The 26,962-nt window shown below is 47.1% G+C and overlaps 1 non-coding gene across 1 annotated transcript; it reads left to right on the top strand.

The window, feature by feature from the left end:
* Positions 1–7,482: 7,482 nt before the first annotated feature.
* TRNAM-CAU lies at positions 7,483–7,569 on the top strand. The gene is given in 2 exon segments: positions 7,483–7,520; positions 7,534–7,569. It is a non-coding gene; the product is annotated as a tRNA-Met (tRNA).
* Positions 7,570–26,962: the final 19,393 nt, after the last annotated feature.

Genomic DNA, 26,962 nt, shown 5'->3' with positions numbered 1-26,962 from the left:
GCCAGAAAAAGCGAGAGCGGTAGAAATCCAATCTTTTACATACCCCAACAGGTATTTCAAAAAAGGATAGAAGGAACATAGGCATACTTGTTAATACCGAATTCACCAAGACTAATCTGCCTCCATAAGAAAGAAGCTTGCCTTTCCAAGTAGTAAGTTTCTTTTCAAACCGTTCCTCAATACATTTCCACTCCGCATTAGAAAGTTTACGATGGTGAATGGGGATTCCTAAGTACGTAAACGGAAATTCCCCTGCCACACATCCGAACAACTGGTTATATATGTGTTGTTGCTTTTTGGCTTCCCCAAAACAAAACAACTCACTTTTATTAAAGTTAATCTTCAACCCAGATAATTGTTCAAAAAGGCACAAGATGAGTTTGAGGTTTTTGGCTTTGAGTAAATCGTGCTCCATAAAGAGAATCGTATCATCAGCATATTGTAGAATTGAAACTCCCCCATCCACCAGATGAGGTACTAATCTAGAAACAAGGTTTTTTCCGTTAGCTCTCTTGATCAACAGAGCCAACATATCCGCAACGATATTGAAGAGAATGGGAGACATAGGGTCACCTTGTCTTAGTCCCTTTAGTGTCTGGAAGAAGTGCCCAATATCATCATTGACCTTGATCCCGACACTCCCTCTTGTGATAAAGGAATCTATGTGTTTTCTCCAAACCTCATCGAACCCCTTCATCCGCAATGTTTGTTGCAAGAACGACCATTTGACTTTGTCATATGCCTTTTCAAAATCCACTTTAAAGATAACTCCATCTAGTTTCTTAGAGTGCATTTCGTGTAGAGTCTCATGTAGAACCACTACCCCTTCAAGTATATTACGCCCAGGCATAAACGCTGTTTGTGAAGATAGCACGACAGAGTGTGCCATCTTCGTTAGTCTATTCGTTCCAACCTTTGTGAAAATTTTGAAACTAACATTAAGCAAACAAATCGGGCGGAACTGTTCAATACGAGACGTTCCTTCCTTCTTTGGTATCAACGTAATAGTACCAAAATTCAAATGGAATAGTTGGAGATTACCAGCATACAAATCATCAAACATAGCCATAAGGTCCTTCTTAATGATGTGCCAGCAGTGTTTGTAAAATTCTGCCGGAAACCCATCCGGACCAGGAGCCTTACCACACTTCAAACCTCCTATCGCATCTAACACCTCTTTCTCCGAGAATGGAGCAGATAGAGACTCATTATTAGCCTCCCCAACTTGGGGTATATCTGCAACCTGATACTCGTCCATAGTCACAAAACTATCTTGATGAGCACCAAACAACTGTTTATAATAGTTAGAGATATATAATTTTAGATTCTCGTGACCAACTATGGTGCCTTCATCCTGTTCAAGCTGCACTATCCTCTTCTTTCTGTGCTTGCCATTAGCTATTAAATGGAAGAACTTAGTGTTATTATCCCCAAGAATAATAGCTTTAACTTTAGCTCTATTCGCCCACTTCATCTCCTCCTCTCTGAGAAGAGAACGGAGCCTTTGTTCCGCCTCAAATCTTAGTTGACGTTCATCTCTCTCTAAAACAGAGTTCTCTGCTTTCCTATCCAGCTCATTGATAAAGTTTATGAGCCTATCTCTCTCATCTTTATATGTCCCCGAGACATGCTTGGCCCAACCGTGAAGGTACTGTCTCAGGTGTCTGATTTTATTTTGCCAACGTTGTATACTCGTTGAACCGCCCAATGACCTATTCCATTCCCTATGAACCAGGTCCATAAATCCCTCCCTTAAGAACCAACTGGATTCGAAAGAGAAACTATCTTTATTACCCAGATATAATGCATCCCCAGTATCCAACAACAGGGGGGTATGATCCGAAATTGCCCTTTGGAGTGCACGAACCGAAACCAAAGGAAACTTCTGTTCCCAGTCCACACTGGTAAGAACTCTATCTAACTTCTCAAAAGTTTGATTTGGAAGGGAATTTGCCCAAGTGAAATTCCTACCTGTGAGTTCTATCTCCCGTAGTTCTAAGCTCTCAATAATAGTATTGAACAAGAATGGCCATCTACCATCAAAATTGCTATTATTCTTTTCATAGGCCCAACGGATAATATTAAAATCTCCACCAATCAGTAAAGGCAGTTGTTCATCACAAATGCGAACTAAGTCGGCCAAAAATTCAGATTTAAGCTCAGGCTGAGCAGCCCCATACACCGCTACTAGAGCCCACCTGAAACCATCCATTTTGGATGTAATCTTGAATTTTACCGCAAAATCGCCGAATACTACTTCCCTAACCTGGAGTGTATCACATCGAACTCCTAGTAATATCCCTCCAGACCTTCCTCTTGGTGGAAGACAGTGCCAATCAAAATCAATCCCTGCTGAGAGGGAGCTCAGAAACTGAGAGGAGAACTTATCTCTCCCAGTCTCTAGGACGGCAATAAAGTCGAGCTTGTGCTCCGTCGTGGCTTCAGCGAGGAATCTAGTTTTAGCCAAGTCGCGAAGACCTCTGCTATTCCAAAAAATCCCTCTCATCTTTCATCATAGAATTTCTTAGCAATCTTAAAGCGTGCACTCCTACGAATAGCAGAGACCGGATAGACTTTCCTATTCCAGGTCCGTTTAGTTTTCTGCCCTTGACCCTGGTCCATATAACCATTATCATTGGAGTCAATATGACTAACACCCTCGTCACCTACATTGTTATCAAGAACCGAATCCTGACCTACATTAAGCTCATCTATGGGGTATAGATTCTGACATAAAGAATTCAGCCCCCCAAGGTTAGAAATCTCTGCATCTGTCATTGGTTTAACTGCAGCTAAATTCCTAACGATATCCAACGCCCTATCAACCTCTAGGTCTAATAATTCATTAATAGATTTCGCAACTTCCGCATTCGTATTACCAAGCGAGACCCCAATTGCTGACGCTTTTTCAATAATTTCAGGAGATGAAAACTGCAAAATAGAATGCTCCAAATTAACCGACATACCTGTTGACGATTCAGCATCCTTCAATTTTGCAATCCTAGCCGCCCGATCCATCTGCCAATCATCCGCATCTGGCTGGCTCTGAATCCGGTCGCTAACCCTCCGGTCCGACGTCACAGGATCTGGAATACCCCCAAACTGTATGACCGCTTCCTCAGAAATAAAGGAATGAGGTGTCTCCATCAGCGGGGCCGTCGGAGAATCGGTGACCATAGTCCCTGCTTGGGTGGATAAACTAGAAAATCCAGCAACCTCCTGCACTGACCCCATACTCGGCACAGACAGTGATGTCCTATCATCCTCCTGTCTGACCTGCAGGAGGTAACGATCCAGAGAAATCGGCTGTAGACCCACAGCCGGGGAGGAAGGTTGCGCCGATGCCCCAGCATTTTGCTTCCCAAAGGACCTCTTCATCTGTGAATCGCTGAGTCTGACCGGCATCGCCTCAGGCAGGAATGAACCAAAGCGTAGCTGAGCCCCTGGAGTCACACACCCCCCTGCTGCCGGCTCAGACTCCCCCTCCTTCGAGTCCATTGCAGCCGACCCAGAAGCAGTATGAGGTTGAGAAGGAAACTGTCCCTTATCAGCATTACCAGCACCGGAATCCCCGTCCATGTCCGGCATATCAATGTCAGGGTCCATCGCTGTGTGAACAGCTGCCGATGGAATCTCAATCTCCAGACGTAGGGTAAATCTCTTACCCTCGAAAATCCAAAGTACTTCCTCCGGAATCAGTGCACTATCTAGAACACTCACTAACAACCGAACCGCTCCATTAGCCCGAGTGAACACCATATCTACTTGCTCCGTTTTACCAATTAGAGAGCCAAAACTCCAAGCCACAGTAAAATCATTAACTGCCTTAGACGGAGCACCATAAAAGCGAACCCAGACCTGGTCCAGAGGCACCCCTTGAGGCTCATCATCCGCCCAAACATCAAACTCCAGAATACAACTCGTGCTAGGAACTCTGCACATACCAAATTTGAGTAGACGGGCGAGGTCTTCTTTAGAAGGAAAGACGACTTTAAAGACAGAATCCGAAATCGCAATCGGCTCCCACCTAAAAGTAGCTGACACCAGATCTCGTAGCTGTTGCACCACCTGGTCAACAGTCATCTTACCAGTGGCAACGGTGATCTTGCCTATAAGAGCTACATCTGGCTTATGTGCGAAAGTGCAAATCGCAGGGGACTCGAAGAACATCAACTCCTCAGAACAGACCCCATAGATATTCATAACGGGCATCGGTCCCTTCATCAGAGGGCATGAGGATGCACCATGCGCTGGCTTAAGACAAAGCTCACAAAGCACCGCCGAGCACTCAGACACAAAATGCCCATTCTCACCACAACGATAGCACGTCATCTTTTCCTTCTTACGTGCCCACTTAGTTGGACGATCTGCCCCTTCTATCCGTAGAGGTCCAATATCTTTGTCTACACCCACAGTAGATGGTACACCTCCAATGGTCGCATTTACTGGAATATCAGCAGGCTTCTGCACTAACTCCTTGTCAGCAGCAACAGGACCCGCATTGGGCGGTAATTTCCTACCCCCACCACGACCTCCCCAACGTCCTCTATATCCACCTCTCTTGGGACCTGCTGGACCTGGAACAAAATTCCCATAAGGACCGGAGAAACCCTGTCCAGAACCGGCATTAGATTGCCAAGCATATCCTCGGCCTCCCCCTTGTGATGACGAACCACGATGCTGACCAGCTCCATACGCATTGACCCCATCATCTCCCCATCGTCCGCGGGGTTGCATACGATTAAAATCAGCCCCAGCTTGCCCTCCTGGCTCGGCCGATCTAGGAACAGCCTGACCATCAGCCGCCCCTGCCTTAACCGCCGTTGGAACCGGGTTAGGAGGCATCCGGGGTGCCGGTCCTCGGCTATCGGAGACCTGCTGCGAGGCCGCCTGAACCCCGGCCACTCCTGCCTTAGCCGTCGCTGGGACCGAGTTAGGAGGCAGCCGAGGCGCCGGTCCTCGGCTATCGGAAAGCTGCTGCGAGGCCGCCGGCGCCCGTTGTTGCGACTGAGCTGGAACTTCTCTGCCAGGCTTCTGCGATGCCACCGGCGCCCGCTGTTGCGAATGTGCTGGGACGTCTCGGCCGGACATCACGAACGACCTAGTGTAAGGGACTCGCGGAGCCCTCGTGATTTTCTGTCTAGGGAATCCGACCCTGGGTTGCTTTAAAAATACCCGAGCAGCCGAGTCCTGGCCAAAGTTGTTGTCCGGCTGGAATCCCTCCTGCGTACGAAACGAGTTAGAATTGGCCTGAACCTGCTGTACCGCCTTACAGGACACCTCCTGGCTGTATAGACTAATCCCATCGGGCTTCCTAGAAACCGACTGGGACTTGGACTCCACTTGGTACATCTCCTGTCCAGCAGCCGAGAACAACTCAGCTATCGAATCAACCCGATCAGCAACAGGCACTACCACCTCCTGCCCAACAACCAGACTCGAAACGGACTGAACAGAGGCCCGATCAGCAGCATGCAGAACAGCAGATTTTCCTTCCTTCTGGCAGTTTTCTCGGGCATCATCGGGTCGCCTAGAACTCGACTGGGCCATATACCCAGTCTGCGGTTCTAATTTAGGCACCTGACCCGTCTCGTTCGCTTCAATTGCTGCCGCGAGAAACGCCTTCCGTACAGCTCCTGTGGACTGCATCACCAACGGCACATGCGTGGCATTCGACAGTCTACGCTGTCGTCGGCTCCTTCCCACGGGCCAACTACCCGGAACAAGAAAATCAGACAGTAAAATCGGTCTCCTACTAACCTTAGGAATTGGCCCAATCCAAGGTTTAGGCCTCGGGACATCCATCTTCTTCCTCGGTAGATGAAAATCTCGCTCGATCTTACACTCCACCGATATCCCATCAGGCGATGCTAGAGGACTCGGAAAAGGTACCGGAGAATAAGGAGAAATCTCTTCCTCAATGTCTGTGTCGGAATTATAATCTGCAAGTACCCAGAATTTTCCACCCACCCGGGGAGGAGCTGAAGCCTTCTTCACCTCAAAATCCCCCCCGAAGTGGTCAGGATAAATGAGCAGAACTAAAAGACCATCCATCTCTAATTGTAGTCCAATCCTGAGATCCTGATACATGAGATATGAGCCTGCAAGAATATCTCCCTCGGCATCTTGAATCGTAGCCCACCCAGAAGAAAGATGCACAACTAACGATCCACGCTGCTCTACCTTAGATGCTTCTTTAGAGATCCAGAAACTCACCTCCCAGATACGATGAACACCTGCAGAACAGCCTCGTGAAGAATGAGTACATACCTTGGTATCGAGGGACGTCTGCCTCGGCTTCGCGAAGGTCTTGTCAACGACAGGAACCTCCCCACCCCCTCCTTGAACACCGGGGTCGACGGATAAAGTATAGGGCCGCTTGGCTCCGGCGTCGTCCTGCTGATCTCCCGGATCATCACTTGAACTGGGAGAATCTATGTCCACCAACTGATCGTGGGCATCGCCAGAGAGCTTGACCTGAGACCCGATCTCGCCGAGGCCCCCCCCCATCGGCAACCGGGACAAGGAAAGGCCTCGCAGATCCGGCACTGTGGAGACACTGGGATCGACTCCTGCACGGAACAGCGAAGGCCTCCAGGGGCGACCGCGAACGCAGCGAGAATGGCGGGGTGGGCGCCGGCTGCTGCGAACGCAAGGGTGGGGTGCCCTCCGGGACAGAGGGCGATGTAACAAGGGTGTCCTTCTCGTTGGACGCCGGCGGCCGCGTAGGCAGCGAGACGGGCGGGATACCCTCCGGGGAAGAGGGCGATGGGGCGACCTTCTCGATGGGCGCCGACGCAGGGTGGATCGGAACGCACGACGTGGAAGGACGCCGGCTGCCGCCTCCGCCTCCTGAGGCGGTCCTCATCCTCTCAATCGTTTGTAACCCAAAGTACACTTTGATGAGATGATGGATCTGGAATACAACTGCTTTGATCCATTATAGAAGTAGCTAGGCTCTATGTATCATCTTGTTTATTTCTTGATAGTTGAGAACCATGGGATTATTTTTCTTTTTTGGAGTATCTTGAACTGAGTCTCTTACCATAGTGTTCAGAAGTGACCAAAGGTTCCACAGATATACAACGAGGAGATCACTAACTTTCTTGTGTATACACTGACCATGCATCTGGAGTCTCTGCAGGAAGATGCATGTGTAAAACTGGGGGTTTGAATACTAAGATGGGTAGAAGAATTAGATCATATATTTATGCCTGATAACTTGACTCTCGAACCAATTTGAATAGTGATAATAAGATAAGCATTAAGCAACAGTATAATGCTCACATTGGAGGAGAGAAGAAAGAACATAGAAGAACAAAAATATCATCATGTTTCTATAGCAGGCATTTTCCTATTTCTACCATCTGGCTAACCAATTTGGATTTTTTCTGTTTTCTCACAAACGTAGAACACTTAACATTAATTGAAACACAGATAATACTCATTTACAATAACCTTAGTTTTGAAATCTGAACACAAGGGGCGGTGGCGCAGTTGGCTAGCGCGTAGGTCTCATAGCTAATGCGAGTGATCCTGAGGTCGAGAGTTCGAGCCTCTCTCGCCCCAATTTTTTATCTTTTTCATTTTTAAAAATCCAAAAACATCTGATTCATCGTCGTTCGAGGTCTTCATAGCTGCAACCTGGCATGAACACAAACCAAGCAGTACGATTGTGGACTTACTCAACCCATGGGCATACCAACCCGCTTTCTAAAAATGCATTTTAAAATGTTAAATTTTTTTGAAACAAGATTCCACACATACAACTTCACGACATGTGTGCGCGCCATAATGTTTTGTGGAAGAATCTCTTTTTATTTTGCCTCCACACAAAAAAAAACAAATTTCAGAGTTCCTAAAAAGGGTTTCATGACATATCTTTTTGTTTTTTTGCACAGGCCAAACAAAAAGTTGTTTTTTCACGAATTTTTCTGTGCGCGCATAGAATGTGAAGATGTATGTATGGAATTTTTTCCAGATTTTTTGAGCAAAAAAAATGAGTTTTTCAAAGTGGGTTCATATGCTCATGGGTTCATCCATGACTTTTCCCCCACACTGTTACATCGTCACACATGCGATAATGTACATATAACACACACCGACGCGGCTGATTCTTTCGCATGGGAAGATTCTCGTGTTTTTCAAATACAAAGACATCATTAGTTAGAGGGGACAAGAGGATGCATGACGGAAAGGGTTATGGAATTCCATATTGGTACACACCCCTTTCTTCAGAACAAAACCCAGCACAACAACATACACTACACAATTCTCAAAACACTACACAATTGCAATAGGAACGCCAGAAAAATGAAATCAAAAAAGTATCTTAAGTATTGTTCTTTTCCTTTTGTATAAAAATATATGGCTTTATTTGGATGTAAATGTTGAATGATGATTTGCGCATACATAACATCACATAAAGTCGGAAATAGTGACAAACAAGATTGCAAAAAAGACAAATATTTACGACCATGGACAGCAAAATGGGAAACTACACAAGGGCGAAGATTTATTGTTGTATTGTGTAGATGACTCCTACGAGCAAAGATGATTTTCCTAGTTGCTCCTTGTGATGATTTTTCTGATGAGTCATCCTCCTATTAATCTTTTCTTCTCATCATAAGATGGATATAGAACCTTAGAACTTCTCTAGCAGACCCGTATAAAGCCAACCCGTAAAAGTCATTTACATTTCGCGAAAAACGGCTTTTGCGTGCCCGCGTGGGTGCAGACAGAGACAGACACCCCCACCCCAAATGGACCTGTAAAAAAGGATATTCCAGAAGATGCTATTATACTGGTCGTGAATGCAGCGTCTGATCGGACACCGCCGCGTCAACCCGCAAACCGAAAAGCCTCCTAATAAAACATAGCTCTAATTTGAAAGGGATTCGGGCAAATGAGTTTGAATTTAAACTATAAAACATAGTTCGTGCGTGAAGTGAAATCATAGTTTAAAAGACAAACGCAAAAGGACTTCATGCATCCTGGTCGCTCTTCACTCCGCACCATCGAGGTCATCGCCACCCCCGAATCCATCGACTCCCCCGAATCCATCGACTCCCCCGAATCCATCGTCATCACTTGTTCCTACTCCAGCACTTGTCCCTACTTCGGCATCGAAATCATCGACGAGATTGGTTACGATTCCAAATGAGAAAACATCGCCGCCATTGTAACACGCAAGCATGCTCCTCTTCAAGATTTCTCTCCTTGTCATATCATGCCATTCTTGGTTTATGTCGTCCATGTCAATGCGGTTCAAAGTCATGATCTTCTCTTCCACAAGAAGGTTGGCCATGGTTTTGTTCTTAGCGCCACGTGCTCTTCTCTCCTCAACGTCCTTGAGCAATTTCCGCCTCTCTTGCTTCTCTCATGCCTTCTTCTTGGCCAACTCTATCTTTGCCTCCAAAGACTTCGCTAGCAACACCTCATTTGATTGCACCATGGCATCTATCTTGTCCCGCAAGGTCAATGCTTTGTGTTCCCTTTTGATCTTCTCCTTTGTCTTTTTGTCATCATTGGGTTTGTTCAAGTTTTTTGGGCCATCATCATCTTCATCTTCATCCATGTCCGTAAATGAACCGTCTTGTTTAAAAAAATTGCCTTCGGAAGCTTCCATGTCTTTGTACCGTTGTTGGCCAATTTTTTCCTACACAATGAAAACAAAGTGAAAATGATGGAACCATTTCACATGATGCAAACGGTGTGCACAACTTGGGACATGAAAACGAACTCACATAGTCGGATTCCACGGTTCCACTTGGAGGAGCATTGCGAACTTGTTCCAAGCAAGCTGCCCAACGGCTACAAGTCGGCTTGATCACGTCCCAACTACCTTGGAGTGACCGAAAGGTCCATGCTGTCCTATTGGGATACTTGGTCATGAATTGGAAGTATTGATCTTCAATTCTTTGCCAATACATCTTGGCGGTTCGGGACACACCCGTTGCGAGGATCCATATGTAGGAGAACGTTGCATGGGAAACAAAGAATTCCCTAGGCACAAAATTATGTCATTTTTCCCTATTATGGATTTAAATTATGTCATTTTCCCTATTATGGATTTAAATTATGTCACTCTTGGCTCTAATTTAAAATGTAAGAGGCATGAACTTGTTTCGACTTTCTTGTTGCTTAGAGCAACTCTAGCAGACCCCGCAAAACGGCCGGCCCGCAAAAAAATCCAGCAACTATACGGGTTTGGGCTGCTTTTCCTGCCAGAGCAGACACTGCAAATGCGGTCCGACCCGTAGAACTTTTGCGGTGGTCCGTAAACGCGACCGCTCGACCGGTATAACTGCGGGTTCGACCGCTGGATGCGGGTCGAAACCCTATCCCTCCGCCGCCGCGAAAAGCCCCCCCACCTCACGGCCGGCGCCTCCAATCCGCCGTCGCGTGCCTCCATTCTGCCGCGTAGCCTCTCCAATCTACCGCCCTTGATGGCCAGCTCCGGTAGCCGTAGGAACAACAACCCCGAGAGGGCTCGTTGCGTCAGATCCGACGCCGCCCGCCGGTACACGCGGTGGGCCCTCACGCGGCCGCCGTCGCGAGTCAGAGGAGTATGACCGCGCATGCGGCCGCCTCTTCTCCGGCAGCAGCTCATTCGAGGCGTCGAGCTCGCGCTCGTACTCCTCCCTCCCACCGGTGAAGAGGGAGCTCGAACAGCTCCAGTTGGTGAATATGGAGCCGGAGGCCGAGACGGTGCCGGAGCGACATGCCGGGGCCGTCGTCGGACCGGAGGATTTCCTCCCTCCGGCGGAGGCGGATAGCCTTCTGCCCGTGCTGCTGGCGCGGAGTGCACGAGAGGCAGAAGAGGACCAACAGCGCCGCCGGAGGGAGGAGGAGACCGACACCGTGCTCTACGAGCAGGGTGTCGCGTCGGCCATCGCCTTCGGTCACAAGGTGGAGGAGTGGCGCCGCGAAGCGACTGCGCAGAAGGGCATCTACGTCAAGCTCTCCTCCGACGAGGACGACGACTGAATGTAGGATATCGACTATTGCATGAGCTCGACTCCGGTGAGCTCCATTTTGTGTAGTGCGGTAGGATAGGTAGTAGCTCTGGTGAGCTCCGATGAGCTCCAGTAGGTGATGCCCCCCTCTAGTACTGAGTGTAGTTTGTATGATCATGACTGTGGTTCCAATTTCGCCCGCGAATGTTTATTTTTCAAATTATGTGTTGGGGAACGTCACATGGGAAACAAAAAATTTCCTACGCGCACGAAGACCTATCATGGTGATGTCCATCTACGAGAGGGGATATTCGATCTACGTACCCTTGTAGATCGCACAGCAGAAGCGTTAGTGAACGGGGTTGATGTAGTGGAACGTCCTCACGTCCCTCGATCCGCCCCGCGAACCGTCCCGTGATCAGTCCCACTATCTAGTGCCGAGCGGACGACACCTCCGCGTTCAGCAGACGTACAACTCGACGATGATCTCGACCTTCTTGATCCAGCAAGAGAGACGGAGAGGTAGATGAGTTCTCCGACAGCGTGACGGCGCTCCGGAAGTTGGTGGTGATCTAATCTCAGCAGGGCTCTGCCCGAGCTCCGCAGAAACGCGATCTAGAGGTAAAACCGTGGAGATATGTGGTCGGGCTGCCGTGGCAAAGTTGTCTCAAATCAGCCCTAAAACCTCCGTATATATAGGGGGGAGAGGGGGAGCCTTGCCTTGGGGTCCAAGGACCCCCAAGGGGGTCGGCCGAGCCAAGGGGGGGAGTCCTCCCCTTCCAAACCGAATCCAACTAGGTTTGGAAGGAGGAGTCCTCCCCCTTTTTCCCACCTCCTTTTTTTTCTCTTTGATTTTCTTCCTATGGTGCATACCTATTTCAATCTCGTTTACCGGCAAGTCTCTTTACTCGTTCCGTAATACAAGATCCCGCAACTTACACTAAGTCACATTGCTTGCAAGGCTTGTGTGTGATGTTGTATTACCGAGTGGGCCCCAAGATACCTCTCCGTCACACGGAGTGACAAATCCCAGTCTCGATCCATACTAACTCAACGAACACCTTCGGAGATACATGTAGAGCATCTTTGTAGTCACCCAGTTACGTTGCGACGTTTGATACACACAAAGCATTCCTCCGGTGTCAGTGAGTTATATGATCTTATGGTCATAGGAACAAATACTTGACACGCAGAAAACAGTAGCAACAAAATGACACGATCAATATGCTACGTCTATTAGTTTGGGTCTAGTCCATCACGTGATTCTCCTAATGACGTGATCCATTTATCAAGCAACAACACCTTGTTCATAATCAGAAGACCCTGACTATCTTTGATCAACTGGCTAGCCAACTAGAGGCTTGTTAGGGACAGTGTTTTGTCTATGTATCCACACATGTATATAAGTCTTCATTCAATACAATTATAGCATGGATAATAAACGATTATCTTGATACATGAATTATAATAATAACTATATTTATTATTGCCTCTAGGGCATAATTCCAACAGTCTCCCACTTGCACTAGAGTCAATAATCTAGCCCTCACATCATCATGCGAATTACATTGTAATAAATCTAACACCCATACAGTTCTGGTGTTGATCATGCTTTGCCCGTGGAAGAGGTTTAGTCAGCGGGTCTGCTACATTCAGATCCATGTGCACTTTGCATATATTTATGTCCTCCCCTTCGACGTAGTCGCGGATGAGGTTGAAGCATCGTTTGATGTGTCTGGACTTCTTGTGAAACCGTGGTTCCTTTGCTAGGGCAATGGCACCCGTGTTGTCACAGAACAAGGTTATTGGATTCAGTGCGCTTGGCACTACTCCAAGATCCGTCATGAACTGCTTCATCCAGACACCCTCCTTAGCCGCCTCCGAGGCAGCCATGTACTCCGCTTCACATGTAGAATCTGCTACGACGCTTTGCTTGGAACTGCACCAGCTTACCGCACCCCCATTAAGAATAAATATGTATCCGGTCTGCGACTTAGAGTCGTCCGGATCTGTGTCAAAGCTTGCATCGACGTAACCCTTTACGGCGAGCTCTTCGTCACCTCCATACACGAGAAACATCTCCTTAGTCCTTTTCAGGTACTTCAGGATATTCTTGACCGCCGTCCAGTGATCCACTCCTGGATTACTCTGGAACCTGCCTGCCATACTTATGGCCAAGCTAACGTCCGGTCTAGTGCACAACATTGCATACATGATAGAACCTATCGCTGAAGCATAGGGGACGGTGCTCATATGCTCTCTATCCTCATCAGTTGCTGGGCACTGAGTCTTACTCAATCTCGTACCTTGTAAAAGTGGCAAGAACCCTTTCTTGGACTGTTCCATTTTGAACCTCTTCAAAACTTTATCAAGGTATGTGCTTTGTGAAAGTCCTATCAGGCGTTTCGATCTATCCCTGTAGATCTTAATGCCTATAATGTAAGCAGCTTCTCCTAGGTCCTTCATAGAGAAACTTTTATTCAAGTAATCCTTTATGCTCTCCAAAAACTCTACGTTGTTTCCAATCAGCAATATGTCATCCACATATAATATTAGAAACGCCACAGAGCTCCCACTCACTTTCTTGTAAATACAAGATTCTCCAACCACTTGTATAAACCCAAATGCTTTGATCACCTCATCAAAGCGTTTGTTCCAACTCCGAGATGCTGGCACCAGCCCATAAATGGATCGCTGGAGCTTGCACACCTTGTTAGCATTCTTAGGATCGACAAAACCTTTGGGTTGCATCATATACAACTCTTCCTTAAGGAAACCGTTAAGGAACGCCGTTTTGACATCCATCTGCCAGATTTCATAATCGAAAAATGCAGCTATTGCTAACATGATTCTGACGGATTTAAGCATCGCCACGGGTGAGAATGTCTCATCGTAGTCAACTCCTTGAACTTGTGAAAAACCCTTTGCCACAAGTCGAGCTTTATAAACGGTCACATTGCCGTCAGCGTCCGTCTTCTTCTTAAAGATCCATTTGTTCTGAATAGCCTTGCGGCCCTCAGGTAGTACTTCCAAAGTCCATACTTTGTTCTCATACATGGATCCTATCTCGGACTTCATGGCCTCTAGCCATTTGTTGGAATCTGGGCCCACCATTGCTTCTTCATAATTTGCAGGTTCATTGTTGTCTAACAACATGATTTACATGACGGGATTACCGTACCACTCTGGAGCAGCACGTGGTCTCGTCGACCTGCGTGGTTCAACAGGAACTTGAACCGGAGTTTCATGATCATCATCATTAACTTCGTCCTCAACTGGCGTCGCAATGACAGAGGTTTCCCCTTGCCCCGCGCCACCATCTAGAGGGATGAGAGGTTTGACAACCTCATCAAGTTCTATCTTCCTCCCACTCAATTCTCTCGAGAGAAACTCCTTCTCGAGAAAATCTCCGTTTTTAGCAACAAACACTTTGCCCTCGGATTTGAGATAGAAGGTGTACCCAACCGTCTCTTTTGGATAACCTATGAAGATGCACTTTTCCGCTTTGGGTTCCAGCTTTTCAGGCTGAAGCTTTTTGACATAAGCATCACATCCCCAAACTTTAAGAAACGACGACTTTGGCCTTTTGCCATACCACAGTTCATATGGTGTCGTCTCAACGGATTTTGATGGTGCCCTATTTAAAGTGAATGCAGCTGTGTCTAATGCATAACCCCAAAACGATAATGGCAAATCGATAAGAGACATCATAGATCGCACCATCTCTAATAAAGTACGATTACGACGTTCGGACACACCATTACGCCGTGGTGTTCCAGGCGGTGTCAACTGTGAAACAATTCCACATTGTCTTAAGTGAGCACCAAACTCGAAACTCAGATATTCACCCCGACGATCAGACCGTAGGAACTTGATCTTCTTGTTACGATGATTTCAACTTCACTCTGAAATTGCTTGAACTTTTCAAATGTTTCAGACTTGTGCTTCATTAAGTAGACATAACCATATCTACTCAAATCGTCAGTGAAGGTGAGAAAATAACGATATCCGCCGCGTGCCTCTACGCTCATCGGACCGCACACATCGGTATGTATGATTTCCAACAAGTCACTTGCACACCCCATTGTTCCGCAGAACGGAGTTTTAGTCATCTTGCCCATGAGGCATGGTTCGCACGTGTCAAGTGAATCAAAGTCAAGTGACTCCAAAAGTCCATCGGCATGGAGTTTCTTCATGCGCTTTACACCAATATGACCTAAGCGGCAGTGCCACAGAGATATGGCGCTATCATTGTTAACTCTAACTCTTTTAGTCTCAATGTTATGTATGTGTGTATCACTATCAAGATTCAATATCAACAATCCTCTCACATTGGGTGCATGACCATAAAAGATGTTACTCATAGAAATAGAACAACCATTATTCTCTGACTTAAAAGAGTAACCGTCTCGCAATAAACAAGATCCAGATATAATGTTCATGCTCAACGCAGGCACTAAATAACAATGATTCAAGTTCATAACTAATCCTGATGGTAACTGAAGTGAAACTGTGCCAACGGCGATTGCATCAACCTTGGAACCATTTCCTACGCGCATCGTCACTTCATCTTTCGCCAGCCTTCGTCTATTCCGCAGTTCCTGTTTCGAGTTGCAAATACGAGCAACAGAACCGGTATCGAATACCCAGGCACTACTAGGAGAGCCGGTTAAGTACACATCAATAACATGTATATCAAATATACCTGATTTTTCTTTGGCCGCCTTCTTATCAGCCAGATACTTGGGGCAGTTGCGCTTCCAGTGACCCATACCCTTGCAATAGTAGCACTCTGTTTCAGGCTTAGGTCCAGCTTTGGGTTTCTTCGTCGGATTGGCAACAGGCTTGCCGCTCTTCTTTGAATTACCCTTCTTGCCTTTGTCGTTTCTCTTGAAACTAGTGGTCTTATTCACCATCAACACTTGATGCTCTTTACGGAGTTCAGCCTCTGCGACTTTCAGCATCGCAAACAACCCGCCGGGTGACTTGTTCATCCCTTGCATGTTATAGTTCAACACAAAGCCCTTATAGCTTGGCGGCAGTGATTGAAGGATTCTATCAGTGATAGCCTCTTGCGGGAGTTCAATCCCCAGCTCAGCTAGACGGTTTGAGTATCCAGACATTTTGAGCACATGTTCACTGACAGACGAGTTCTGTCCATCTTGCAAGCATAGAATTTATCGGAGGTCTCATACCTATCGATCTGGGCGTTCTTCTGAAAGATGAACTTCAACTCCTGGAACATCTCAAATGCTCCATGACGCTCAAAGCGACGTTGAAGTCCCGGTTCTAAGCCATACAAGACTGCACATTGAACTACTGAGTAGTCCTCCTTACGTGTTAACCAAGTGTTCTTAACATCCTGGTCAGCCGTAGCGGGTGGTTCATCTCCTAGCGCAGCATTAAGGACATAATCCTTCTTCCCAGCTTGTAAGATTAGCTTAAGATTACGAGCCTAGTCTACAAAGTTGCTTCCATCATCTTTCAACTTAGCTTTCTCTAGGAACGTATTAAAATTCAGGGTGACTGTCGCGTGAGCCATGATCTACAACACAGATATATTCAAAGTGGACTTAGACTATGTTCAAGATAATTAGAGTTTAACTTAATCAAATTACTCGCTAAACTCCCACTCAAAAAGTACATCTCTCTAGTCATTTGAGTGGTTCATGATCCACTTACACTAGCTCAAGTCCGATCATCACGTGAGTTGAGTATAGTTTCAGTGGTAAGCATTCCTATGCTAATCATATCATCTATATGATTCATGATCGACCTTTCGGTCTCATGTGTTCCGAGGCCATGTCTGCACATGCTAGGCTCATCAAGCTTAACCCGAGTGTTCCGCGTGTGCAACTGTTTTGCACCCGTTGTATGTGAACGTTGAGTCTATCACACCCGATCATCACGTGGTGTCTCGAAACGACGAACTGTAGCAACGGTGCACAGTCGGGAAGAACACAATTTCGTCTTGAAATTTTAGTGAGAGATCACCTCATAATGCTACCGTCGTTATAAGAAAAATAAGGTGCATAAAAGGATTAACATCACATGCAATTCATAAGTGACATGATATGGCCATCATCACGTGCTCCTTGATCTCCATCACCAAAGCACCGGCACGATCTTCTTGTCACCGGCGCCACACCATAATCTCCATCAACGTGTCGCCATCGGGGTTGTCGTGCTACTCATGCTATTACTACTAAAGCTACATCCTAGCAAAATAGTAAACGCATCTGCAAGCACAAACGTTAGTTTAAAGACAACCCTATGGCTCCTGCCGGATGCCGTACCATCAACGTGCAAGTCGATATTATCTATTACAACATGATCATCTCATACATCCAATATATCACATCACATCATTAGCCATATCACATCACAAGCATACCCTGCAAAAACAAGTTAGACGTCCTCTAATTTTGTTGTTGCATGTTTTACGTGGTGACCGTGGGTATCTAGTAGGATCGCATCGTACTTACGCAAACACCACAACGGAGATATATGAATTGCTATTTAACCTTATACAAGGACCTCCTCGGTCAAATCCGATTCAACTAAAGTTGGAGAAACTAACACTTGCCAGTCATCTTTGAGCAACGGGGTTACTCGTAGCGATGAAACCAGTCTCTCGTAAGCGTACGAGTAATGTCGGTCCAAGCCGCTTCAATCCAACAATATCGCGGAATCAAGAAAAGACTAAGGAGGGCAGAAAAACGCACATCACCGCCCACAAAAACTTTTGTGTTCTACTCGTGAAGACATCTACACATGAACCTAGCTCATGATGCCACTGTTGGGGAACGTCCCATGGGAAACAAAAAATTTCCTACGCGCACGAAGACCTATCATGGTGATGTCCATCTACGAGAGGGGATATTCGATCTACGTACCCTTGTAGATCGCACAGCAGAAGCATTAGTGAACGCGGTTGATGTAGTGGAACGTCCTCATGTCCCTCGATCCGCCCCGCGAACCGTCCCGCGATCAGTCCCACGATCTAGTGCCGAACGGACGGCACCTCCGCGTTCAGCACACGTACAGCTCGACGATGATCTCGGCCTTCTTGATCCAGCAAGAGAGACGGAGAGGTAGATGAGTTCTCCGACAGCGTGACGGCGCTCCGGAGGTTGGTGATGATCTAATCTCAGCAGGGCTCCGCCCGAGCTCCACAGAAACGCGATCTAGAGGTAAAACCGTGGAGATATGTGGTCGGGCTGCCGTGGCAAAGTTGTCTCAAATCAGCCCTAAAACCTCCGTATATATAGGGGGGGGGGAGGGGGAGCCTTGCCTTGGGGTCCAAGGACCCCCAAGGGGGTCGGCCGAGCCAAGGGGGGAGTCCTCCCCTTCCAAACCGAATCCAACTAGGTTTGGAAGGAGGAGTCCTCCCCCTTTTTTCCACCTCCTTTTTTTTCTCTTTGATTTTCTTCCTATGGTGCATAGGGCCTTCTTGGGCTGTCCCACCAGCCCACTAAGGGCTGGTGCGCCACCCCCAAGGCCTATGGGCTTCCCCGGGGTGGGTTGCCCCTCCCCCCCCCCCCCCCCCCCCGGTGAACACCCGGAACCCATTCGTCATTCCCGGTACATTCCCGGTAACTTCGAAAACCTTCCGGTAATCAAATGAGGTCATCCTATATATCAATCTTCGTTTCCGGACCATTCCGGAAACCCTCGTGACGTCCGTGATCTCATCCGGGACTCTAAACAACATTCGGTAACCAACCATATAACTCAAATACGCATAAAACAACGTCGAACCTTAAGTGTGCAGACCCTACGGGTTCGAGAACTATGTAGACATGACCCGAGTGACTCCTCGGTCAATATCCAATAGCGGGACCTGGATGCCCATATTGGATCTCACATATTCTTCGAAGATCTTATCGTTTGAACCTCAGTGCCAAGGATTCATATAATCCCGTATGTCATTCCCTTTGTCCTTCGGTATGTTACTTGCCCGAGATTCGATCGTCAGTATCCGCATACCTATTTCAATCTCGTTTACCGGCAAGTCTCTTTACTCGTTCCGTAATACAAGATCCCGCAACTTACACTAAGTCACATTGCTTGCAAGGCTTGTGTGTGATGTTGTATTACCGAGTGGGCCCCAAGATACCTCTCCGTCACACGGAGTGACAAATCCCAGTCTCGATCCATACTAACTCAACGAACACCTTCGGAGATACCTGTAGAGCATCTTTATAGTCACCCAGTAACATTGCGACGTTTGATACACACAAAGCATTCCTACGGTGTCAGTGAGTTATATGATCTTATGGTCATAGGAACAAATACTTGACACGCAGAAAACAGTAGCAACAAAATGACACGGTCAATATGCTACGTCTATTAGTTTGGGTCTAGTCCATCACGTGATTCTCCTAATGACGTGATTCAGTTATCAAGCAACAACACCTTGTTCATAATCAGAAGACCCTGACTATCTTTGATCAACTGGCTAGCCAACTAGAGGCTTGTTAGGGACAGTGTTTTGTCTATGTATCCACACATGTATATAAGTCTTCATTCAATACAATTATAGCATGGATAATAAACGATTATCTTGATACAGGAATTATAATAATAACTATATTTATTATTGCCTCTAGGGCATAATTCCAACATTATGTAGTTTTATTATGCGGATTCTGTTCTGCAGCGCAACTTTTCGTCCCGCAAAATCCCACTTCGTCGAACTGTAAAACGTATTTGCAGGTCGTGATTATACAAGGTCTGCTAGAGTTGCTCTTACCTCGTATGCAACCATGAAATTTCTCGCCATCTTTTTTTCTTTTCCATATGATGGATTAGGCGGGCGGTACTACAATTAAGATACAACGGATAAAAAAGAAAGCACAAAAAGAGAAGATAACGGAACAATACCTAGAACGGAAAAAGCTTCTTAAGTTCTTATTATAACAAATCTAGGCCATGCTCCCACAGTTCTTCTACCAAAATCCAGTCCCTTGTGCCTTCTTAAGTTCTTATAACACCCGCAGTCCAGGCAAACACCTGCACTTACTGTGTGTTCATCCCTTAGGTGCCATGGATCAAGTCGAAACCCCACATATGTTTCTGCAAATCTCCGCTTCTTTCAGTAAAGCACCCCACTCCAGTCTAGTAACACGTCACATGATAACATATGCAACACGTGCCGCTTCTTTCACATGGAAAGATTCTCCCTTTTTCCAGTCACAAAGATCATTAGAGGATGGCGGAAATGGTAAAAAGAGCATTTGATCTTGTTACATATGGGGGCCATCCCCATCCCTTTGCTTAAGAGAAAGGAAACAAAGGAAGAGGAGGATGCCTGGCGACCCGGGCGACCAGGGTGACCCGGGCGTTTCAGGTGCCGCCGGAGGCATCGTCAGCGAGGGGAAAGGCCGGCGAACCAGATCGCCATCCGACCTGGGGATCCCGGCGACTGGTGTTTCCTTGGTGGGGGAAAGCGCACCGGCTTCAGATCTCGCCGGACGAGGAGGGTCACAAGCGGATTAAATGGAAGGTCTCATTTTCAGAGATTGGCACATCAGATCCGAAGGAAGGAAGAATCGTTTATCACCCGGAGTCAAGATGGTTGGCACTCAGGGACGAGGAGGATGACATTCTCGCCGGCCGGTATCTCCAAGAGGAAGATCTGATCAGCGAAGGTGCGCATTTTTTAGTGGACGTTTTTTCTGTCGTTTGTGTCTCTCACATCTTGCAGGGGCTCCCGATAATCCAAGATCAACAGCCAATTGATGTGTCCTCGGACGAGGAAGAGAGGTGCAAGCACAGAACAAACCTACCTCGGGTTGGGGGGAGGTTTTGGGTTCTTGCAGAAGATGACATCGACGTGGTGGCAGGAAAGTCATCTCCGCTTCAGGATCTTGCAGATGTTGCAGACAAGGAGGAGGAGGTTCAGGCGTGCGCGGAGTTGGAGTCGCCGGCGAGCGAGAAGCCGGTGATCAATGCCATCTCACCTTTGCTGCCGGCAGCGAAATTTTTTGAGCGCCGTCATAGAACTGATTTCAAACTACATGCGAAGGTGAGAACATCTAATGTGGTGAAGCCATGGATCGGCCCGATTCCAAAGGTTAGTTTACCACCTCTTTCTCTGGCGGATTTCAAACTACCAAGAGCAAGCGGTACGGCCGCAGCGGCTCGTCCCGGCGGAGGCGAGCGTCAGATCCTCAGCGCGTGATTTTAGGGCCAGGTTTTTGAATTCGGTTCTTTCTGATGTGGGTTTAGATGGGCCTATTGAGAGTGACTCATCTCGATTTCCTGGGTATGAGGCCCAGCGAGAGATAGTCCAGGTTACCGTCGCAGTTTTGGTATCTTCTCCTGGGTATATGGCCCAGCGAGAGTTAGACCAGGTTGCGTCGCTCTCTCCTCCTGCTATCGTAGGGGTTTTGTCGTCGCCGTCTCCTAGGGTTCAGCGTCTGCCGTCTATAGGATTTCCTAGACTAGGAACGGGACGTGCGCCTCGTGTTTGCTCTTACATCGGGATGGCTGGCTGTGGTTCACATAAACCTGATGGCGCGGCTGCTCCGGCTAAGGGTCCTAGCCAGGGATCGATGCACCATCCTGGTCGCCCTACTGGACCAGGTTCCCGTCCTCCTGCTAAGCCGGCGAAGGTGGCCGCGGCTCCCGATGCCTCGGGCGGGCCAGTGGCGGGAGATAGACAACCTCCCCATGGTCGTTGGGGTGATGATGGGTTCGACACCTACGGTGAAGGTCAGCATCGGGGCTCGTCGTCATCGGGTGGCAGTCGTGGATATGCATGGCAGTCCGGCGTTGGCAACAACGGTGGTTTTGCTGGTCCTCGCGACAACTTCACACCAGGAGTGGCGGGGCCTCCCCATAAGAGGGGCGGCTTTCGTCAGGGATGGGGTGGTAGAGGAGGTGGCAGGAAACCGAGGCCGCCGCTGCCTCCGTAGGTTCCTGTGGTGGCTGCGGCCGATGCTCCTGTCCCACCTGTCGTTGGCCAGGCGGGTGCGACTTCTGATTCGGCACCGTCCCAGGGTGTTGCTGCTGAACTTACTACCGAAGCAGATAAGATCGGTTCTCACGGAAAGCTCGAGGGCGGGGATAGGCCTTCTAAGTGGGCTCGCAAGAAGGAGAAGATGATGTGCTATAGTTGTGGCGAGACTGGGCACTTTGTGTCTGAATGCAAGGCTGATCTTTGCGAGTTTTGTCTTAAGCCTAAACATGGCGGGGCTCAGTGTCCTCTCACGATTGGACCAATGCCGGTGGTGAATATCTATGGTGTTTGTTGTCAGGAGCTGATGTTCTTTGAGTCACCTGCGATTTCGACTGCGAGCCATGCACCTGATGTGGCCTTCACAGGTACGGTCACTATGGCTAGGGGGACTATGTCTGCTGAGCAGGTGGTGAAGCAACTACGTGAGCTGGTCTCTTCGACCTTTCGATGGGAGTCAGTATTGATTGCTGAGAATGTGTTCAAAGTGGTGTTTCCCACCAAGGAGGACCTAGCATGCTTGCTTAAGTTTGGTATGTGTAGAGTACCAAGTACTTCGTGTGTGTTAGAGTTTGATGCGTGGTCTAGTGAAGAGCCACAAGGAGTTTCTCTTCCTCAGATCTGGGTCCGCTTCTCTGGAGCCCCCTCTAAGGCCGTAAATGATTTTCTGGTTACCTGGAGTTTAGGATCTTTGATTGGCAAGAAAGAAAAGGTAGACATGGTGTTTACCTGAGCTAAAGGAGTTGCTCGTATGCTTGTTAGTGTCATTGATATTGAACTGGTGCCGGATAAAGTAGTTTGGATGCATGAGGGTATGAAGTACACACTCCATCTTGAGATTGAGAGCCCTCCTTTATTTGAGGAGGAGGAGCCGAACAAGGATGTGGACATGTCTGATGGGGATGATGCGTCGGGTTCAAAGGAAGCCGACAAGAGAGACAACGTCACTGATTCTCCTAAGATGCCTCCTCCTGCACAGGCGACAGGGTCGGCCCGGGGCTCTGCATCCGTGACGGTACCTATGGAGCAGCTCCAGTTTGGTTCCTTTGGACCGGTGTTGGCACCGGCCATGGCTCCAGGCGGAACTTTGGTGGCGACCTTCGAGGGTCCCAGGTGTCAGACCCGGGTCTCGGGGAAGGAGCCTATCGTCATGGCGCACGGGCGTGTTTCGCCCACGATGGCTTTGACACCAGTTTCGCTCCAAACCTATCTTGTAGGAGCAAGAACGCAGGGTTCGGGATTGGTGCATGACTCTATGGTACCTGAGCCTGCGACAGCGGAGGTTTCGGCTCCTGTTTCAGCATCAGAGGTTGTTAATACGATGGTGGAGCCGGTTGCGCAGGAGGTGGCATTTATCACTGAGGAGGATGTTGTTGTGTTTGGGGGGCTAATGAATCCCATGACTCAGGATAGGCGTTCCCGTCAACGTGTTCAGGAGCAACCAGACGCGAATGACTTGCAGTTGGGATGCGGAATACTCGACAGGTATGTCTTTTAACAAAGACAATTCCATTCTGCATTTCTCTCCGCATGATATTTTGGATAATGCTGTTGATATTGGGGTCTCTTTGGGTAATACTGGTAGGCAAATTTCGAAATCTATTAATGACCTTCTAGACTTAGAGGTAGATAGGGCTCTTGATATTATTCGAAATCTTGCTGTCGTTAAACCTATGAATGATTCCGCGATTAATGAGCTGGGGGGTCTGAATACTCTATGTGAGAACTTAGACATCACGGCTGATCTGGAGGGGGGAGAGGTTTCTACCTTAAAGCAGAGTTCCGAGGAGACACTTTCTTCCCTGGTCGACATCCAAACTTCTGGTTATATGGACCAGGAGGTTCTGGAGAAACCAAAACGGCCTTGGAAACGGAAGGTATATCCGGTTTCCGCGGTTAGAAGGGGTGCTCGAGCTAAGACTGTCAAAAAAAATATGATGAAAGATCAGAGGAATTTTTTGGAATAGCAGAGGTCTTCGGGACTTGGCTAAAACAAGATTTCTTACTGAGGCAACGTTAGAGCATCACCTTGATTTTATAGCGCTCATGGAGACTGGGAGAGACAATTTTACTTCTCAGTTTTTGAGCTCCTTATCCGCGGGAGTGGACTTTGACTGGCATTGTCTCCCTCCAAGAGGAAGATCCGGTGGGATCTTACTTGGAGTAAGATGTGATACCCTTCATGTTCAGGAAGTGGTACTGGGGGATTCTGTGGTTAAATTCAGGATTACATCCAAAGTGGATGGATTCAAATGGGCTCTCGTTGCGGTGTATGGGGCTACTCAACCGGAGCTAAAGTTCGGGCGGTTGTCCATGGGGATAATAATACTAAATTTTTCCACTTGATTGCAAATGGCAAGCATAGGAAAAAGAGAATCATTCAGCTCGAGCAAGATGAGGGAGCAATAGTAGGTCATGAGAACCTAAAATTGCATATCTCTAATTATTACAAAAAGTTATTTGGTGCTTCTGCTCATAGTTTGTGACTATGGATGAGCATCAAGTGGCGGATATCCCTCAAGTCGGAGAGGTGGACAATGAGTTATTATCTGCCCCTTTTACGGAGAAAGAGGTGCTCGAGGCTATCGGGGAGATGAAGAATGGTAAAGCTCCCGGCCCAGACGGGTTTCCGGCTGAGTTTTACAAGAAATGTTGGCATATTATCAAGAAGGATCTTATGGCAATGTTTCAGGACCTGTATGCTGGTTAGCTTCAACTCTTCCATTTGAATTTTGGTACTATTACGCTGTTACCGAAGAAAGAGGGGGCGACCCGCATTGAGCAGTTTCGCCCAATCTGTTTGCTAAACGTTAGTTTCAAGATTTTCACGAAGGTGGGAACAGATAGATTAACAAAGATGGCACATTCGGTGGTGCAATCTACGCAAACAGCTTTTATGCCTTGGCGGAATATTCTTGAAGGTGTCGTTGTTCTGGATGAAACATTGCACGAAATCCATTCGAAGAAACTTGATGGTGTTATCTTCAAGGTGGATTTTGAAAAGGCTTATGATAAAGTCAAATGGTCTTTCTTGCAGCAAACCCTTCATACGAAAGGGTTCGACGAGCTTTGGCGGAAGCATGTCGATTGTTTTATAAAAAACGGTAGTGTCGGGATTAAGGTTAATGATGACGTAGGTCATTTCTTTCAGACACTCAAGGGTCTCCGACAAGGGGACCCAATGTCTCCTATTTTATTCAACATTGTTGTTGACATGTTCGCCCTTATGATTAAGAGGGCCAAAGATAAGGATCTGATTGGGGGGCTCATCCCACACCTAGTGGATGGGGGAGTTTCTATACTGCAATATGCCGATGACACCATTCTGTTTATGGAACATGATCTGGTCAAAGCTAAGAATTTGAAGCTCATACTTTGCTTGTTTGAGCAGCTATCTGGGCTGAAAATTAACTTTAATAAAAGTGAGGTGTTCTGTTTTGGTAGAGCCAAAAATGAACAACACACTTATAATCAATTGTTTGGTTGTGAAACTGGGAATTTGCCCTTTACATATTTAGGAATTCCTATTCATCACCGAAGATTATCAAACAAGGAATGGAAATGCATTGAGGATCGGTTTGAGAAAAAGTTGAGTTGCTGGAAAGGCAAGCTTCTTTCTTATGGAGGACGGCTAGTGCTGATTAATTCAGTATTAACGAGTATGCCCATGTTTCTCTTATCCTTCTTCGAAGTTCCCGTTGGGGTACGGAAAAGACTGGATTTTTATTGATCCCGTTTCTTTTGGCAAAATGATGAGCTTAAGACCAAGTATAGGCTTACTAGATGGGATATTATCTGCACACCCAAGTATCAAGGAGGTTTAGGAATTGAAAATTTAGAAATCAAAAATAGATGTCTACTCAGCAGATGGCTGTTTCGACTATCTTCGGAAACATATGGTATGTGGGTACAAAATTTGAAGAACAAGTACTTACAGAAAAAATCCTTATCGCAGGTAAAAGCTCATCCAACGGACTCTCCGTTCTGGAGGGGGTTGATGAGGACTAAAAATGCTTTCTTCCGTAGAACTAGGTTCATCATAGGTAATGGTGAATCCACTAGTTTCTGGGAACATACTTGGTTAGGGGAGATGCCGCTAGCATTTCAATATCCACAGTTGTACCATATTGCACAACAGCGACAGGCATCCGTTGCGTCAATACTTAGCGAGATTCCTCTTAATATTCAATTCCGCAGATCTCTTATTGGTAATAGATGGATTAGTTGGCTGCATCTTGTGAGAAGGTTGATGGATGTTAACCTTTCTCACAATCCTGACCGTGTATATTGGAAGTTGACTACCAATGGAATATTCACGGTTAAATATATGTATTTGAATCTCATCGATTCCGCACCTATTCTAAAATCGGCTCATATTTGGAAGATCAAAGTCCCACTTAGAATTAAAGTATTTATGTGGTTTGTTCATAAAGGGGTAATTCTAACAAAGGATAATCTTGCCAAGCGGAACTGGAATGGTAATTCTAGATGCAGTTTCTGTCCGGATAAAGAAACCATACAACACCTCTTTCTTCATTGTCCTATGGCTAAACTGGTTTGGCGCTCGCTACATATTGCTTTTAGCATCACTCCTCCGAACAGTATAACCACGTTATTCGGGATGTGGCTAAAAGAGGCCGATGTACATTTTGCTAAACTTATTTGCGTGGGGTCTTGTGCACTGTTGTGGGCAATATGGAATTACAGGAATGACTTGGTGTTTAACACACAACGCGATTTTCACTTCTTGCAGGTTATTCACACGGCTACCGCACTGATCCGCACTTGGTCATCACTCACTCATGTGGACATCAGGGAGCCTATGGTTACTGGGTGTGTCCGATGGAAGATGGTAGCACAGGGTATCTTCAACCGGTTTGGATGGCGTCATGTTAATAAGATAGGTGTTTAGTCATCTATATTTCTACCATCTCCGGCTTGGGCTTGAGTGATGCCTTGTATCGTTGATTTTCCTCTTTACTTCAGACTTATTGTACTCGATGGAGACTTATTTGGTTTTTAATATATGGCCGTATGCATC

The sequence above is a fragment of the Hordeum vulgare genome, chromosome 3H (genome assembly GCF_904849725.1).
Source record: "Hordeum vulgare subsp. vulgare chromosome 3H, MorexV3_pseudomolecules_assembly, whole genome shotgun sequence".
Lineage (NCBI taxonomy): Eukaryota > Viridiplantae > Streptophyta > Magnoliopsida > Poales > Poaceae > Hordeum > Hordeum vulgare.
The sequence above is the reverse complement of the archived record's forward strand: the minus strand, read 5'-3'. Positions and strand labels throughout refer to the sequence as shown.